A 19,232-nucleotide genomic window follows, 5' to 3' on the forward strand; every position below is an offset into this window, starting at 1 on the left:
CAAAATTATGTTCAGCTATAACCAATTCAAGTAAACGCGAGCAGATAACCGAGCGAGCAAATTCAAAACCACGGAGAATAGTTACAGAATCAATGGGATCATATCACCAAACAAATAATTAATATTAAGCTTGCATAAAACGAATAGAGGATGAGAGAGTTGAACCTCAATAGAGCCGGACAATTGGTTGTTTAACACTCGAAATGTGTCGAACCGCGGACGAAATCCGAATTAGCACCGGAGACTCAACCAAACACGGATTCAAACCCACACTTTAATCATTGTTTACGCTGACAAAGATTAGGTCCAGTAGCCTACGAGACCCTGTTTGATTTCTTCAATTCCATGAAACCCCTTTATGACTTAATTAATAGATTCAAAAACACTCAGTTTTCTTTAGATAAAAAAACGGATTGTTTCCCATTCCAAGGTGTTAGAGCTGCAAAACATTTGCACCTGAAAGAACACGTTGTCTTTGATGGGTCTGGAAATGAATTCAAAATAACTCTACGTTGATAAACAAAGATGGAGATTTACAACATCACTCGTCAAACCAAACAGAGCCACGATCGGCGGACTGAAATGCCAAAACTATGAGCCGAAACCTTGCTGGAAATTCAAAACAAACAGAATCTTGGATAGCATATCAACGAACACCTCGACGGACCTGTCACGACGACCTGAACAGATTCACTCGACATGGATTTGGGTAGCGATTTCGAGCTGACCTTCGCACTGATTTGGGTTAGTTTCAGGGAGTTTTGGAGCTAGGTTTACCGCTGGGTTCGAACCCAGTTCGCCGGATTCTATGGCAAGTCGTCGGAATCACACATTTCTGGTCAGATTTGGTTCCGTCTGTACATGCTTCCTACTGTTTCTCGGCAGCAAAACGGGGAAGGGTCGTGAGTTGATTTTCTGGTTTTTTCAATCGGGGAAGAAGAAGCAGCAACGAGGGGTCTTCGGCGTAGGGCTTTGGGTCGTTTGGAGAAGACGATGGGCAAGCGGGGAGGGGGGGAGGGGTCTCTGTTGAAACAAAAGTTGCGCAGCTTTTGTTGCTTTTTAGCTTTCTTTGTTCTTCTCCGTTATCTTTTCGTTCAACTTTTCCGTTGTCTTTTGTTCCGTTCTTTTAGCCTTCTTTCGTTTCGATCATGCGCAGCTTTTGCTGCTTTTCGTTCCAGCTTCTTAAACGATGAAGCTTTCTTCATTGGTGAAGAAGATCTGATGTGGGGGGTCCTTTTTGGGGCAGCCTTTTCTTTTAGCCTTTTTGTACGTTCCCTCTTCATTCTTTCCGTTCCTTTTATTTATATAGTCTAGGTTTTTGGTAGGGTTTTAGGTTAAGGGGTATGGGCCTAAGAATTATGGGCTTGGCAATTGTGGGCTAGGTCCAAAATTAGGCCTAAAGATGGGTTGCTCGAGCCCAAGCTCTATTATTTCGCTGCGAACGAGATTAAAAATACGGGCCCATTTGTTAATTATTCCTACTATTCAAATAATTATTAAAATAAAACTAACCATTAGAACAAATCTATTTTTGGTATTTTCAAATATCATATTAAAATAAAAATACGATACTATTGTTGTATATATTTTTTTATGATTTGTTTTTAGATTAAAAATGACTACAAAACATTAATGAACCTATTTTTGTGATTTTTTGTTTTCTTGTAGTAAAATAAAGTAAAAGAGTCAAAATTACTTAAAATATCTATATTATGCCTAAATTAAATAGTTTACGCTAATATAAAAAAAAATCTTGGGGAGGGTCAAAAATCACATGTCTACAGCTGCCCCTCTTTGACTGGAAACGTACAGAGTTTCCAGACAAAGACTGACTAGACAGTTTTTTGACCCGACCCTTATTTGGAGAGACTAAAACTAAGAGAAAAGGGGAATGTGACCGAGCCCTGGTATCTGGGCTGCCTACATATCCTTGGCTATAAAGGAATCAGGCCACGTGTAGTTTAGAGATGAGTGAGGTGATGGAGTATACTGAGGTGGAGAGCCGATCGAGGTGCCGTCCGTCAAGGTTCCGGTCCGCAGTCCTGCTATTACATCAAAATCAAAACATGAAAAAGACTAGCTAAGCCTATCAACTACGAGTTACAAGATTCCTATCTATAAGTCTTCTGAAGCTTGATCTTGAGTCTTGAATGGTTCTTCATGCAGACTTTAGATTTGAACCTTGGCTCTTGTTAGCTGTAGGTGCTAGCTCGTTCTTCTACAGCTTTTGGGTCAGGACCGGACATGTAGTGCTTATGACTTCCGCCACGTCTTAAGCAGTTCACATCTTTCATCAACTTCTGCATTTGGATTCATTTCTTGCCTTTCTTTCTTTTCTTTATTGTGACTAACTTCTGTTGATCACCTTGGACTGTTGACTCGCATTCTTGCCGCGAGATTCTTTGGTTGCTGACTTGAATTGCAATCTGAGATGCTTTTCCTTTTCTTCAGGTGGACGCCTGATTGTTGAACTCGAACCGTCTTCTCTTGTTACTTGACACTGTTTTCCTTTGCACCTTGAACCATTTTCCCCTGAAACTTGAACTGTCTTCCTTCGAAACTGCTTTCCCTTGAAACTCGAGTTGTCTTCCTTCGACACTGCTTTCCCTAGAAACTTGAGTTGTTTCCTCTTTTTCTCTAGGTGGGCGCCTGATTACAACAAAATAGACAAAACAAAGAAATTTTCTGCCCCAGTTTGCACTAGGAAGATTTGTGGGTTGTTAACAAAATTTTAAACCACTTGTACTATTGATGCAGTGATGAAATTAAACTAAAGAATAGACTAGGAAAACTATAAACTAAGCTTGACTAAGGTAAAAACTGACCCTATTCTCCAGGCGGGGCTCCCTGACTGCTAACTTGAAATGTATTCCCTACTCTCCAAGCAGGCTCCTGACCGCTGAACTTGAAATGTATTCCCTGCTCTCCATGCGGGCTCCTGACTGATAAACTTGAATGTATTCCCAGCTCTCCAAGCGGCTCCTAACTTCAACAAAATAAACAAAACAGAGAAAATTTTCTGCCCCGGTTTGGTGGCTGGGCACAGATGTCAGTGTAAAATGGATCACATTACCAAATATCAATAAGAACTTGAAAGCTAAAACTTTAATTGTACTCCCTTGTTCTCCAGGCGGGCTCCCGATTGCTGACTTGAAAGTATTCTCTGCTTTCCAGGCGGGCTCCTGACTTCAACTTGAAAGTGCTCCCTCTCTCCAGACGGGCTCCTGAGTTCAAGATAGACAAAACAAAGAATTTGAAAGCTAAAATTTAAATTGTACTCCCTTGTTCTCCAGGTGGGCTCCTGACTGCTAACTTGAAAGTATTCCCTGCTCTCCAGGCGGGCTCCTGACTACAAAATAAAGAATTTGAAAGCTAAATTTAAATTGTACTCCCTTGTTCTCCAGGCGGGCTCCTAACTGTTGCGCTTGAAAGTATTCCCTGCTCTCCAGGCGGGCTCCTAACTTCAACTTGAAATGTATTCCCTTGTTCTTCAGGCGGGCTCCTGACTTCAAAATAAACAAAGCAAAGAATTTGAAAACTAAAACTTAAATTGTACTCCCTTGTTCTCCAGGCGGGCTCCTGACTGCTACGCTTGAAAGTATTCTCTGCTCTCCAGGCGGGCTCCTGACTTCAAAATAAACAAAGTAAAGAATTTGAAAACTAAAACTTAAATTGTACTCCCTTATTCTCCAGGCGGGCTCCTAACTGCTGAACTTGAATGTCTTCTCCCTGTTCTCCAAGCGGGTACCTGATTTCATCAAAATAGACAAAAACAAAGAAAATTTGTCTGCCCCAGTTTGGTAACTGGGCACATATGTGAGTGTTAAACTGAATCATATTACCCAATTTACTAAGAATTTAAAAGGTAGGTCCCATTATTCAAGGGGTCCTGACAACTCTTAACTAAACGACAATTTTAAATCTAAGTTATATCTTCTACAGGTGTGACTTCTGCTAAATCTTGCTATCTAAGAAAATCTTTAAACTACTTCCCATTATCCATGAGGGTCTTGAAAATCAAAGGTCAAATTTTATCTTAAGGGTGACAACTTTCATGTCTGAATTATACTACCCTACAATAGAGTTTAAGCTAAATGTTGTTATCCAATTGAAATCTTAAAGCTAAGTCCCATTATTCAGGAGGGTCCTGGAAACTCCTAATTGAATCCTATCTCGAACATGCAAACTTCTAAACCAACTTATATTCTTTTGGGATACATTTATGCTAGACTATGCTATTTCTGAACTTTAAACTAGGTCCCATTTTCCAGGAGGGTCCTGAGAATCAAAAATCAAACCTGTTTGGTGACTGCCTTTCTTTACGGAGGGTTTCTCCGAAACAAACGAAATTTCCTGCCCCTGTTTCAAATCAAAGAAAAATCTTGTTAGTTTTAAAAATATGGTGGTTGGTTTATGACCTTGACTTTGAGGACAGTTGCTCCTTCACTTCCCATGATAACTTTGATTTCCACTCGAAGACCTTGCTTGTTTATTGATTAACCACTTTCTCTGTCACCATTATCACAGAAACTACTTCTGATCTGTTCCAACCCAATACCCTTCATCTATTGCATTATGCTCTTGCATATACTAAAACTTTGTGTTTCTCACGAATATCAAAGCACGACAATTGCCACCCACTCATCGCGCATGTTGTTTTTTCTTGACTTAAACCACTGGCCCTGACCTTGAGGTCTGTTGCTCCTTCACTTGCCAGGATAACTTTGATTTCGGCTTGGAATACCTTGCTTGTTACTGGTTAAACACTTTCTTTGTTGATCTCATCACAGAGAATACCTTTGACCCGTTTACCCAACATCCTCTATCTATTGCACTGTTCACGAATTGAAATATACCAAACCTTTGTATTTCTGATGGACCCCAAAGCATGTTGATTGTTACCAACTCAGTGTGCTTGTTGTTCATTCCTGACTTATGACACTGATGTACTAGCCAGATCCCGTTTTGTGCAATTGGAAAGCTGGTGGCAAATTTTGAAGTCATTTTTCACTTATTTGACCAAACCGACTCAAGAAGAAGAAGTAAGCAAGACAAAAGGAACAGAGTAAAAGACAAAGGAAAGAGATGATTCCTAACAAGAAAACTACAAAGTAGAAACCTATCAGATGTGGATACCAACTCTAATGACCATGACATGATCATGTTGATTAAGTGGCCTAATCTGTCAAACAAGTCTGATGTTCAACTCTTGTTATACCCCTGAACGATGAAACTCGAGTTCAATGCTCCGATTATCCAATCTGATTCACAATCCTTATTCGACTTGTAGTGCCCGAAGGGTTTTCACCATCAAGCCTCTCTCATTCTGTTCTTTCTCTCAACTTACCGTCGCCTTACAGTGCCCGCGAGGGTTTTCACTAATAGGACTCTCTCATTTTTGAATTTCTCTCAGCTCTCATCACCCTACGGTGCCCGTGAGGGTTTTCACCAATAAGACTCTCTCATTTTCATTATTTTTCTGCTTGGGCCAGAGTATTGCCCCTGATATGAATTACCTCTTCTTACTCGACTTGGCATCTCTCGAAGACTGATCGGAAGGTCTTTCTTTGGACCGTAACGTGGGCTTTTGGATAGGGTTAAAAGAAAGGATGTCAAAGGCTCAAAAACAATTCACATGGGTTTAGAATTACAACTTTCGGAATCAGATTTCTTACAACAACCACAACTTCTGCCCCAGTTTCTTGCTTGGGGACTTTTGGATTTTTATTTTGATGAGACTGAACCATGAGGCTGCCTACGTATCCTTAAAAGGAATCAAGTCGAACGTAGTTCATGACATATGAATTACTTTGTTGTTGTGATTTTCTCTTTTCTCTTTCTTTTCTTTCTCTTTTTTTTGCTTTCTTTTTCTCTTTTTGTTGTTTTTTTTCTTCTCTTTTTTTTTTCCTTTTCATTCTTTTCTTTCTCTTCTCTTTTTTCCTTTTTTTTCTTTTTTTTTTCCTTTTTTTTCATTTTTCTTCTCTCCCTTTTCGTTCTTTTCTTTTCTCCTTTTCCTTTACTTATCTTTCATGCTTGTGTTTCTGATCTTTGCTACTGATTCCGAAAGAGGGGTATGAAAGAAAATAGACATGGCTCAAAGGGGTAACGAATGATAAGGTGTTTAGATAGCAGAACAAAATTCCTTCATCATTCCAATCTTCAAAAAATGCCAAGTACAAACAACGCAATTAAACAAACCAAGAAAAACATTCGTAACATCTTTTGATTGCGCCAGACTTGATGACCATATCCATACATTCGCCTTCTACATCTGTTACATACAAAGCGCAATTGGACAACACTCTCACTCTCACTACTACGAACGCCCCCCTACAAATTTGGGGAAAACTTGTCGTTATCTTCACTCGATGTAGCATGATGCATTTCAATAATGTATTTTTATGTTCTATCTGCCCAGTTTCACACAATTCAGGCTTGAAGTGATCTCAAAATGCCTTCACTTATTTCCCTCAAATGTCCCTACATTTTCAACATTGTTTCGTTGCTTCATGACTAAACTGACTTTTAAAACCAGGCTGAGAATTATGCGTGCATGTCATGTCACTAGAATTAACAGGAAAAGAACTATGAAAAGAAAAGAGAACTAAACGAAAATGACTAGAAACTGCAGAAAACAGAAAATTGCATTAGACAGATGGTGAAAGGGTTTGGACAACAAAACAGACAAACTAAGCTGGGGTTACAAACCTAGAACAAACCTAGAAAACACTAAGTAAGATAATACGACTAAAGAAACTAGACAAAATAAAGGATAGAAGGATTTGAGTCACAAGACGATGTCCGGATTACAATCCTGCAATAACCCGGACAACAAAAAGGACAACAAACTAAGCCACCAAAAGCTTCTCTCTGGCTGACCAAGAACTGGAGCGTCTTTCCAATTACCAAGCATGATATCTTAGCCACTGAATTCTGTATCAACAATACTAGGACCTCCACAAGTCTTCATCACATTAGTCTTAACAAATTGCTTTTGGGTTCCTTTTGCCGGCTCGTTCTTAATATCAAACCCTGATAGCGCTGAAAGCTTAGTAGCACGTGGACCTCCAAGGCTCCTAGAAGAATTATCACATTCCTTTTCAGAATAAACCATACCCACCATATCGTCTCATTATGCACAGGCGATGGACTTTGGCTAGTGTTTGTTGCATCTGGATTTTGTACGACAATGTCGCCTACATCAATAAACTTCTGAATTGCTTTCTTCAGATTCCAACATGTCTCTATGTCATTCCCCGGGGCATCTGAGCAATATGCGCACCTTTGAGAAAAATCAAACTTCTTTGACAGAGGGTTTGACATTTTTATATGAATAGGCTTCAACATGTCCAATTGCTTCAACTTTTGGAACAAACTGGCATATGATTCTCCAATAAGGGTGAAAGCCTTTTCTTTTTTCAGCAACCTCTCTTTCTTAAATGCTTGATTGGGCTGGAAACCTGATCCAGGGGTTTTTCGGCAGGCTCGTGGGGGCGGGTAAGACATTTGGGGAAGTGGTGTGGGCCATCGCGAGCCTTGTGGGTGTGGAGCATATGGTGGTGCATTGTGGACAAGGTACTGAGAAAGTGATGTACGACTTTGGGAGTTCTGTAGGAAGAAGTAGCATTGGGGAGGATTACAAGTATCTAGGAGGTCGACATTAAGGCTAAAAGAGTTTAGCAAGAATGACCGCTGGACCCTGTCGTCGGCGGGGCTCACCAACATCTTTTCTATCAGTGGGAGGACTATCCCGAGCAAATTGTTCGTTCCATCTGAGCCAAAAATCCCTAAAACTTTCCTTGGGTTTCTTTTCCATTTGAGATAGAGAGGAGCGGTCTGGGACAACACCTGATCTGCATTGAAAGTATCAAACAAAATCTTGAGCCATGTCACCCAATGTAGGCCACTTACCAACATCTTGACGATTATGCCATTCCAAAGCTGCCCCAGTCAGGCTCTCACTGAAGTACGCCATCAACAAATCATCTTTCTCGCCTACACTTCTCATTTTACTACAATAATCCCTCAAATGGGCTACCGGATCCCCACACCCATCATATAAGTTAAACTTTGGCACTTTAAACCCTGCAGGCAGACGAACGTCGGGGGACATAGACAATTCTTTGTAAGACATGCTACCCTGGTCTCCCATTCCTTGCTTGTTCTTTAAGGACTGTTCTATGCCTTTCGGCCTCCTGGGTATCCCATATCGCCCTTTTCTTCCTATGAACTTTTCATTTTCAACGTGAGGTTCATCTCGCGGGCCCTGCTTGTATGAGTTAGGAACCTTGTGGGCGACCTTTGAGGGGTAATATTGGGCATCGTGAGCTTTGAGTGAGTGTTCATTGTTGGGGATGGTGGATAAGATAGGAGGGCAATTTTTGGGAAAGGTAATTGGAAGATGAGTGACGGAGCTACTAGGGTGGTTGGGAAAGCCATGATAAGCGGGTAGATCTGGAAAGTATGGGGGATCATCTGGCACTGTGACCTGTGTTCGAGCAAGGGTAGCATTTATAAAGCTAGGTGGTGGCGGGGGTGGTGCCTTCCAAGTCATCCAGGCCTGATACATGTCCGCCATGTATTGTCTTAACATCTTTACCTCTTCAACCAACCCATTGTCCTGTTCAACCGACTGTTTCCGGGCACCAGTATCAACCAACTCAGTTCTGTTGTTGTCTGCCATTGCCTTTCGACTTTGTGTTGTAGAGAAGATTTACCACTTTAAAAACCACAAACCAACCACCTTTCTGCTATGAATATAACAAAATGAAACCATCATGTTAGCGTTAGGGCATTTAACATAAGATAATATCACTTTATGTGCAATGCACCTAGCCACAGTTATCGGTTCTAAAATGACTTCGAGGGTACAAAGGTCAGTTGACATCATCCCAATTTGTTCATTTCAACCTCTCTTTTCTTTGTTTTTCTAGCACTTGCTGGCTTGCCTACTTTCCTTTATTTCTCTTTTTTTTTAAAAAAAAATTATCACCCTTTCTTTCTCTCATATCTCACATCCCATAATTTCACCTCTTATTTTCTTTTCTTTTTCTTTCCTTTTTTTTTACTTTTAATAAAAAAAGGATTTGATCGAACCCTATGTAGGTTGCCTACATATCACGACCCCGCATGAATCAGATCTTTGCATAGTTCTAGAAGATCGGAAATAAAGAAAACAAACTGACGTTCTCTGTTTCTATCTTAATGACTCTGACGAGAAAAAGGAAATAAAAGAAACAAATCTCTTTTTTGTTTTTAAAAATTCTAGACTTAATGTTCTATAACCTATTCTAAACTCAAGCCTAACGAGCATATATTTTGCTTTTTTTTTTAAACAAACACTCCATGGGAAATTATTAAGGAAAACCCTTAGAAGAGAAAATAAATATTTTTTTGATTTGTTTTTTTTAAGGAGGAAATCTAAACAATAAACCACAGAAATATATTTTGAATTTTTCATTTGATATCCTGACATGATATTCCGAAACGAGCAATGAAAAAGATAAAACAAAATGCTTTTGGATTTCAATTTTGATTACCTAAAAAAAATCCTAATGATAAACAAAAGATAAAGTATATTTTCTATGTATAATATCCTAAAGTTCTAATGAAAATAAAAAGATTTTTTTTTCATTTTCCACTAATTTCCCAAAGAAACACCTCAAAAGAAAATCTTTTTGGATTTTGGAATTAACATCTTAAAGAAAGCTTTTAAAGAAGTACTAAAATAAAATTTTCTTTTTTTTTGAATTTTGGTCCTAATATACTAAAGGAAACATAAAAACAATTTATTTTAAGTCCTAGATATTAATTGCCTAAAGGAAAAACAACCTCAATTTTTTTTCATTTCTAGAATTAGTATTCTAAAGAAAACTTATAACGAAAATATAAAATGCAACATCTCTTTTTTGGATTTTTGAGTTACAACACATTTTTTCAAATATAAAGCAGAAAATACAATAACAAAAGACTTGACATTACTGGACAAAACTAGAAAGTAAAAGACGACATAAAATGAAGAACAGACTCAAAACATAAACATAAAACAAATCTCCTTAAGCAACTCCTGCCTGAGCGATCCTGACCGGATGGTCACAAGGTGTCTATCATGGTCAAACTTTGGTAAATAAATCCACACCTGTATGAGAAAACTTTAAACCAACACTATGTGAGACAATAACATTCCCTAAGACACATGCAAGACAGATTGAGGCTATTTTTGCAAAATGGCTTATTTGGTCAAAAGGTGGCTAGAAGTGCAAAATTTGGCTAAGACCCCGCAAAGCCAAGAACCTAAGATTTACTAGGAAGATCGGACCCTATGTGAGTTGCCTACGTATCTCGCCCCGAGAGACGAGATTCAGGTTCGCGTAGTTCGGGCAGATTGGATACGGGCGAGAATAATAAATAAAAAAACAACTGACATATAGAAAACACATTTTTTCTTTTTTTTTCTTCGAAAAATGATGAAACATATAAAATCTTTTTGGATTTTCTTTTCTTTTTTCGATTGTTTTTTGATTTTTGAAAAATGATAAAAAGTGCAAAATTTTTTGAAGCTTCCATGCTCTTTTTTCTTAATAAAATGTAACAAAAATATAATTGGGCCCTACTCGCTTCATCCTCACACTTCAACCTCTTTTTTTTCTTTTTTTTTCTTCTTTCTATTTTTCATTGTTTTTTTTTCATTTCTTCATTTACCCTCAGCTATCATTGGTCCGCCAAATGACCCTTCTACCCTTGAATAAATGCAACATGTAGCACATAAGATGCATCAGGTGGTCATTTATTTTTGGGGTATACCTGTCCTAGACGGACCCAACCCCTGTGTTGAGTCCTCAAAGTCAAATGCACATGATGCAAACAAACGTGCCTACTAGGGATCCAGCATGAGGCTGAGTTATTCTAGGTTCAAAACCTGGGTTTATTGTTCTAGACCTGGCTTACCCGAGCGGACAGCTCGAGCCGAGGAGGCAGCGTACCGAGAATACAGAAGCTTCGCCGACTTTGCAACTTGTACGAACCTCGTTCTAAATTTGGGATATGACTCTAACAGAAAAGAAGTCACACGAAGTGCGCACTTCTTCATGATTTAGAAGACTCAGAGAGAAGAGGGATTTCGCAATAGTTTATATACAGTTCACGCAATATCAAAGTGGTAAAAGCAATCAATTAGCACATTAGGCCCAAATCATGTAACAAAATCAGATAATGGATAAAGCCAACTATAACAATTATTCTAAGCTCGAATTATTGAACCCTGAACTAGAGATTCTGGGTTCGATCCCCAGCAGAGTAGCCAGAGCTGTCACACCTCCTTTTTTCCTTAAACCCCGGAAGGGTATAAATAAAGGAGTTTTTCCAATTAAAGGACAATCAAAACGGGATTTATTGTTTTAAAAAATTCAGAGTCGCCACTTGGGATAATTTTATGGTGTCCCAAGTCACCGGTTCAAATCCCGAATCGAGGAAAGAATGACTCTGTATTACAGTCCGCGAGCTAGAAATCTGGGTAATGAATTCCGTTAACCCGGGAGAAGGTGTTAGGCATTCCCGAGTTCTGTGGTTCTAGCACGGTCGCTCAACTGTTATAATCGGCTTAATTATCTGATTTTAAAACATACTTTGAAACCTAAGTGCTTTTTTTCTAACTTTTGGAAAACCGCTTTTACTTATTTAAAGAATTAATTCAAGGCCATTTAAAACATATCGCAAGCCACACCACATGAAATGCACCCGTGGTTCACGACACGCTCTATTTAACCTTGCTGGAAATTAGGACCGGGTCACATGAAATGCACCCCCGGGTTTTAACATGTTTACTTCTAATATCATTATTCAAAATTATAGTAGGGTCACATGAAATGCACACCCGAGCCCTTTTATCTAATTTGACGTAGTTCAGTTGATGAATAGCAACCCAATTTCTATAATGTGACAAAATTATGTTCAGCTATAACCAATTCAAGTAAACGCGAGCAGATAACCGAGCGATCAAATTCAAAACCAGGGAGAACAGTTACAGAATCAACGGGATCATATCACCAAACAAATAATTAATATTGAGCTTGCATAAAACGAATAGAGGATGAGAGAGTTGAACCTCAATAGAGCCGGACAATTGGTTGTTTAACACTCGAAATGTGCCGAACCGCGGACGGAATCTGAATTAGCACCGGAGACTCAACCAAACACGGATTCAAACCCACACTTTAATCGTTGTTTACGCTGACAAAGATTAGGTCCAGTAGCCTACGAGACCCTATTTGATTTCTTCAATTCCATGAAACCCTTTTATGACTTAATTAATAGATTCAAAAACACTCAGTTTTCTTTAGATAAAAAAATAGATTGTTTCCTATTCCAAGGTGTTAGAATCTGCAAAACGTTTGCACCTGAAAGAACACGTTGTCTTTGATGGGTTTGGAAATGAATTCAAAATAATTCTATGTTGATAAACAAAGATGGAGATTTACAACATCACTCGTCAAACCAAACAGAGCCATGATCGGCGGATTGAAATGCCAAAACTATGAGCCGGAACCTCGTCGGAAATTCAAAACAAACAGAATCTCGGATAGCATATCAACGAACACCTCGACGGACCTGACACGACAACCTGAACAGATTCACTCGACATGGATTTGGGTAGCGATTTCGAGCTGACTTTCGCACTGATTTGGGTTAGTTTTAGGGAGTTTTGGAGCTAGGTTTACCGCTGGGTTCGAACCCGGTTAGCCGGATTCTATGGCAAGTCATCGGAATCACACATTTCCGGTCATATGTGGTTCCGTCTGTACGTGCGCCCTACTGTTTCTCGCAAGCAAAACGTCGAAGGGTCGTGAGTTGATTTTCTGGTTTTTTCAATTAGGGAAGAGGAAGCAGCAACAAGGGGTCTTCGACGTAGGGCTTTGGGTCGTTTGGAGAAGACGCTGGGCAGGCAGGGGGGGTCTCTGTTGAAACAAAAGCTGCACAGCTTTTGTTGCTTTTCAGCTTTCTTCGTTCTTCTCCGTTATCTTTTCGTTCAACTTTTCCGTTGTCTTTTGTTCCGTTCTTTTAGCCTTCTTTTGTTTTAATCATGCGCAACTTTTGCTGCATTTCATTCCAGCTTCTTAAACGGAGAAACTTTCTTCGTTGGTGAAGAAAGAGATCCGATGGGGGGGGTCTTTTTGGCGCAACCTTTTCTTTTAGCCTTTTTGTCCGTTCCCTCTTCATTCTTTTTCGTTCCTTTTATTTATATAGTCTAGGTTTTTGGTAGGGTTTTAGGTTAAGGGGTATGGGCCTAAGAATTATGGGCTTGGCAATTGTGGGCTAGGTCCAAAATTAGGCCTAAAGATGGGTTGCTCGAGCCCAAACTCTATTCTTTCGCTGCGAACGAGATTAAAAATACGGGCCCATTTGTTAATTATTCCTACTATTCAAATAATTATTATAATAAAACTTGTCACACCTCCTTTTGCGCGCCTACCCCGAAGGATAAATGCGCGAGAGAGTTTTTCCAATTTAAGTGACAATATTCGAAATGAGATTATTTATTTAATTCAGAGTCGCCACTTGGGAAAGGTTTGGCTTTTGGTGTCCCATGTCACCGGTTTATCTTGAATCCCAAATCGAGGAAAATATTCGACTTTCCAAATGAAGTCTGCGAACCAGAAAATCTAAGTAAGGAATTCTGTTGACCCGAGGGAAGGTGTTAGGCACCCTTGAATCCTGTGGTTCTAACACGGTCGCTTAAATTGTTATAATGGCTAAATATCTGTTTTAAATACATGTTATGCCTTATGTGCTTTCATTAGGTTTAAACCGCTTTATTATTATTTATTTATTTATTTATTTTATGGAATTACAACGTCGTGAAAATGCATTTCGAACCACGTCACAATCAATGCGCCCGTGGTTGTTAATACATTCCAACTCCGTTGAGATTTGGATTTGGGTCACATAAATGCGCACCCGAATTTAAGAAGGTAATTTAATTAAAGCGCGCCTAGAGAGTCTAACGCGTTATTATCTTTGGGGAAAAAGCGTGAAATCCGCTAAACGGACCCTCCCAAATTCTAAGTATTTAATATATACATTTATGAGGGCCCCGCGATTTGTGCGTTTTATTTAGCAAGGCTCGTCTCATTTATTTTTAAGGATATCCTAAAGCGACTACATTTCTATTAAATTCGTTTCTAAAATAAATGAGAGAAAATCCTAACCCGTTACAGGCTTAAAAGAGACGTAACATATTAAATGCTAGATTGAGACGAACGTTAACGGAAAGGAACATTACTAGAAATTATAAACAAAATCGAGAACGATAAAATAATATATTCGAACATGAGTAATTATCCTATAGCTAGATTAACTCCTCATAATTATATGAACAAACGAATAATTGTTCGCGACTAATAGCGCTGAAATTAACCTTAATTATTAATGCTTATTCGGGAGTTTATTAGATCTAGACGCCAAACCATCTTACCAAACTCATGCCTATTAGATTAGTGTTCTTAAAATTGTTGCGTTGTTTCGTGCTTCAAAATATGTAGAAACCTGCTGATCCTATTAATAGCCACTTCGTTTAAATGATGGGCCGATGCCAATATTAATTATTAATCTACCTTATTAAACCTATGTTGAAACAAGGAATCCAACAGGAGAGTTGACATACATGGCTAACCCGTTGGTACTAACATAACACAATATGAAAATTTGTTTGGGATACGTCTTTCTTGAAATCAAATTGGACAGGATATAACAAGTTTGACAGTTCAAAGATCCAAACAGGAGTACATACAGATGCTTTCCATGATTCTACGTTATACTGTCATCACTAAATCAGACTAAATTGTTATGCACACGGAGATACGTATGATCTAACAACATACTATTTAATAGTCCATATCAGTTTAGAGTACGTTCCAATTCATACAGAACAAATGCAGTCGGAATGAGCTTAAACAAATACAGGCTAACTATCATTCAACCTATTGCTATATCTTGAACACAAGTACTATGAAGCAGGCGACGTTCATTTCTTTATTTTTTACTTCAAACTTCAAGCTTTCAACAACACATGGTTTCAGAAGTATGTACCTGGAAGTGCTTACAATTGAAGAATAAGAAGGGTCAGTAGAGTAACAGTGGCAAACGAACAGCAAAAACAACAATTTCAACCGCACAAATACCCCAGAAATACACTCAAAGGCAGCCCGGAATGTTTTGTTAAAACCCAACAGCACAATCAACACCCGAAAGACTCAACTGAACTTGAACTTAAACCAAAGCTGAACTAATAGATCGCAGAAGAAGTTCATGCAAATTGAAATCAAACTGAGATGTCGACTTCAACTACTAAACTCGAAACTGAATCGAAAAATTCAATGGAATAGTCTTTCTGTTGTTTTGGTTGTCAACTATTTTTAAAACTCTTTTAAGTCTCAAGTGATATCTCTCTTCTATCTCCTCTCAGTCCTCTCTGCACTCCCTCTTATATCCTTATAGAAAGGAAGAAAAACTGCCTTTAAGGACAGGCTGCCCAGGGCTTAAAATAAGCCTTAAAGGCTGTCATCTCCACTTAGGATTGTCTAGGCATGAGGTTACTTCTACTTTAAACTGCTGAAGTTTAGAAAGGCAGTGGATACCCTTCTGTACAGCAGGTTCCACTACCATTCTCATGTGCATCCTCAGCCTTTTATTATTAAACTCACCTTACACCTGACTTCTCATCTGTAAAGATGTCAGCCAAGGTGTATTTGCACTAGATTATTCTAATGGTTCAACCATACTCCAAACTGGCAGTCCACTTAACTCAAGGTCCTAAAATTTTCATTAAAATTACAGCTATAACCAATCCTTAAGTGGTTCTTGATTAAAATTGAATAAACTATAAGCAGCTACACTCAATTGGATTCAAACAAAGCTTCAGCAGAAAACAAACAACACGAGTCAAATTAGTACCATTCCAAACTGGAACTAATTGACGACATATATCGAATCGACTACGCGAATTACAACCACACAATTAATAGCTGATAACCAAACTTGAACAAGCACAGATTATGATTTCATGTTGACACGCACGGGGATTTGTGGGAAACTTAACTGATTGACGGAACTTATTCGACTCGATTACACAAATTGTAATTATATGTAATAAACACACAGAAACCAATTCGATCAAATAAAGATCTAGGTGAGATGGACAGAATAGTTGACACAATAAAACAGATCAAACTGACATTCAAACATATGAACAAACAATAACAAAACAAACAACATGGAATCAATAAAGAAAAGAAGGAGAAATACCTTAAAGGGTTAAAAATCAGACTGCCCTGTCTCGGATTTTGAATCGAACCTCTTTTGGGGTTGAACGGACTTTAATCAAAGTGTTCTCAACTGAGAACACTTCAATTAAAGTCTATTATACCCCAACCTTCTTGTTTAAACGGACAAAAACTCAGATTCTGGATTTTTAGGGTTCTTAGGGCGGATTTGGGATTCAGATTTTTCTGGTTAGATTCGGACCAAACCAGGCTTGGTTTGGTCACGAGGGAGGTCACGGGAGTACCTGGCATGGATTTGGGGGGGGGGTTGGCATGGGTTGGGGTTCGGCTCGAATCTTCAAATGAAGATTCGAGATGGTGGGGGAAGATTCGAGACCCACGGCTTGTGGATCTGTGTTCAGGGGGTCGAGGTGCCCTAGGGGTGTTAGTCTGGGGGTCACCGGCGTTGTTGCCGCCGAGTTTACGGTGAGGGGAAAGGGGGGCGGCGCTAGGGTTCTAAGGGGTTTGGGTTTGGTGAGGGAGATGACTCGAGGGAGGGGGGATCTGGCTTAGGGCGTGGGGTGAGAGTATAAGGTTTATATATGGGACGGGGAAGTCGGATCCTAGTCGTTGGATCAAGAATGATCAACGGCCCAGATCTTTCACTTGGTGAAACGACGTCGTGTAACCCCAATGAGATTGGGTCGGTCTTTGGGGTTAAGTGGGTCGGGTATCAGGCATGGGTATGGAGACGTGATCTTGGCCGTTGATCAATATGAGATCAACGGCCTAGATCAGGTATGATCAAAATGACGTCGTTTGGACGTTCTCTGAGGTTGGCTGATCTGGACCGGGTAAAATAGTGCTTTTGGGCCTGATTTTGGGTCCAATTTAAATGGCCCAACTCCGATTTCATCTAATTTTAACTCATTTCTTTTCCTTCTTTTAATTTTTGATTTAAATAAAATTCCTAACTAAATTGTAAAATCAAAATAAAACTATACAAATATTAATTAATACCTAAACAATAATTATCACTTACATTAAACATTTAATTAAAATAAAATCACTCAATGACAACAAATAGAATAAAAGATGCATATTTTTTTGTGATTTTTCCTTTTAAAACCAAATTATGGTTCGATTAATTCCTAATAGTAGAACGATATCCTAAACTCACATGCGACATATATTTTTTTGTATTTTTATTTGACAAAACTAAACAATCACAAACAAAACTACAAATAACTGCCAAAAGTGCCACGTAAACTCCAAAAATTGTACAACAAAACCATTTGTTTTATTTTTCAATTTCTTTTGGAGTAATTGTCGTGTAAACAAAAATCACGTGCTCACAGCTGCCCCTCTTTGTTCGAAAACATGCGAGGTTTTCGTACAAAGATAAAGTGAGCAGATATGAGCGATTTTTGCCCGTTGGACTACTCCGTGTGAAGCACATTTTTGAAAGATTTGACCGAATCTTTGCTTCAAAGATTTCCTACATATCCTGGGCTAAACAGGAATCAAGTCAATGTAGTTCGGGAAACTTTGGTAGCTGGGACTACCATGGGATTGCAATGCTTGCTGTTACTACTGTCGCTGTTGCCGCTACTGCTTCACCGACCTCCTTATTACAACCAGAGGTAATTGAAACTGAACTAACTACTTATGCTTGTCAACCGCTAGTTACAAGATTCCTATCTATAACTCTTTGCAACTTGATCTTGGGTCTTAGCTGATTCTACTTGTAGACTTCGATCTGAATCTTGATGCTCGCAAGTTGTAGGTGCTTGTTTATTTCTGCAGTATTGAGTGAAACGGGATTGGCGGAGCTTGGGAATTTGATCCAATTTTTGAGCGACCTGCCCTTTGTTTGTTCCAATATGTGGGAACGTCTTCTTTTTTTGTTTTTTTTCTTATTTCCTTTATTCTGGATTAAGACTCATCCCGTAGGTCGTCTCAATCCATGCACCTCGAGGTCAGACCTGCTGAGACAACAAAACAAACGAATGAAATTTTCTGCCCCAGTTTCACTAGGAAAATTTCGTGAGTTAATTGTCATGAAAACTTACAGCACTGATGAGGGGATTGGAAAAACTCTATTCTACAAAGCACAACTCAGGGATTGGAGCCCTAATGTCGCAAAGAGTAAAAATGTACAACTCAGGGATTAGAGCCCTAATGTCGGCTCAAGGAAGATTGCTCAACTCAGGGATTGGCGCCCTAATGCTGGCTAAAGGAAAATCTCTCAACTCAGGGATTGGAGCCCTGATGTTGGCTAAAAGAAAGTCGCTCAACTCAAGGGTTGGAGCCCTAATGCTGGCTAAAGGAAAATCGCTCAACTCAGGGATTGGAGCCCTGATGTTGGCTAAAAGAAAGTCGCTCAACTCAGGGGTTGAAGCCCTAATGCTGGCTAAAGGAAAAACGCTCAACTCAGGGATTGGAGCCCTAATGTCAGCTAAAGGAAAAATGCTCAACTTAGGGATTGGAGCCCTAATGTCGGCTAACTGGAAAAAATCGCTCAACTCAGGGATTGGAGCCCTAATGCTGGCTAAAAGAAAGTCGCTCAACTCAGGGGTTGGAGCCCTAATGTTGGCTAAAGGAAAACGCTCAACTCAGGGATTGGAGCCCTAATGTCGGCTAAAAGAAAAATGCTCAACTCAGGGGTTGGAGCCCTAATGTTGGCTAAAGGAAAGTTGCTCAACTCAGGGATTGGAGCTCTAATGCTAGCTTAAAGAAAAAAAATGCTCAACTCAGGGGTTGGAGCCCTAATGTTGGCTAAAGGAAAGTCGCTCAACTCAGGGATTGGAGCCCTAATGCTGGCTTAAGGGAAATTCACGCAACTCAGGGATTGGAGCCCTAATGCTGGCTAAAGGAAAAATGCTCAACTCAGGGATTGGAGCCCTAATGTCGGCCAAAAGAAAGTTGCTCAACTCAGGGATTGGAGTCCTAATGCTGGCTTAAAGGAAAAACGCT

Source organism: Nicotiana sylvestris, chromosome 4, assembly GCF_000393655.2.
Source record: "Nicotiana sylvestris chromosome 4, ASM39365v2, whole genome shotgun sequence".
Classification (NCBI taxonomy): domain Eukaryota; kingdom Viridiplantae; phylum Streptophyta; class Magnoliopsida; order Solanales; family Solanaceae; genus Nicotiana; species Nicotiana sylvestris.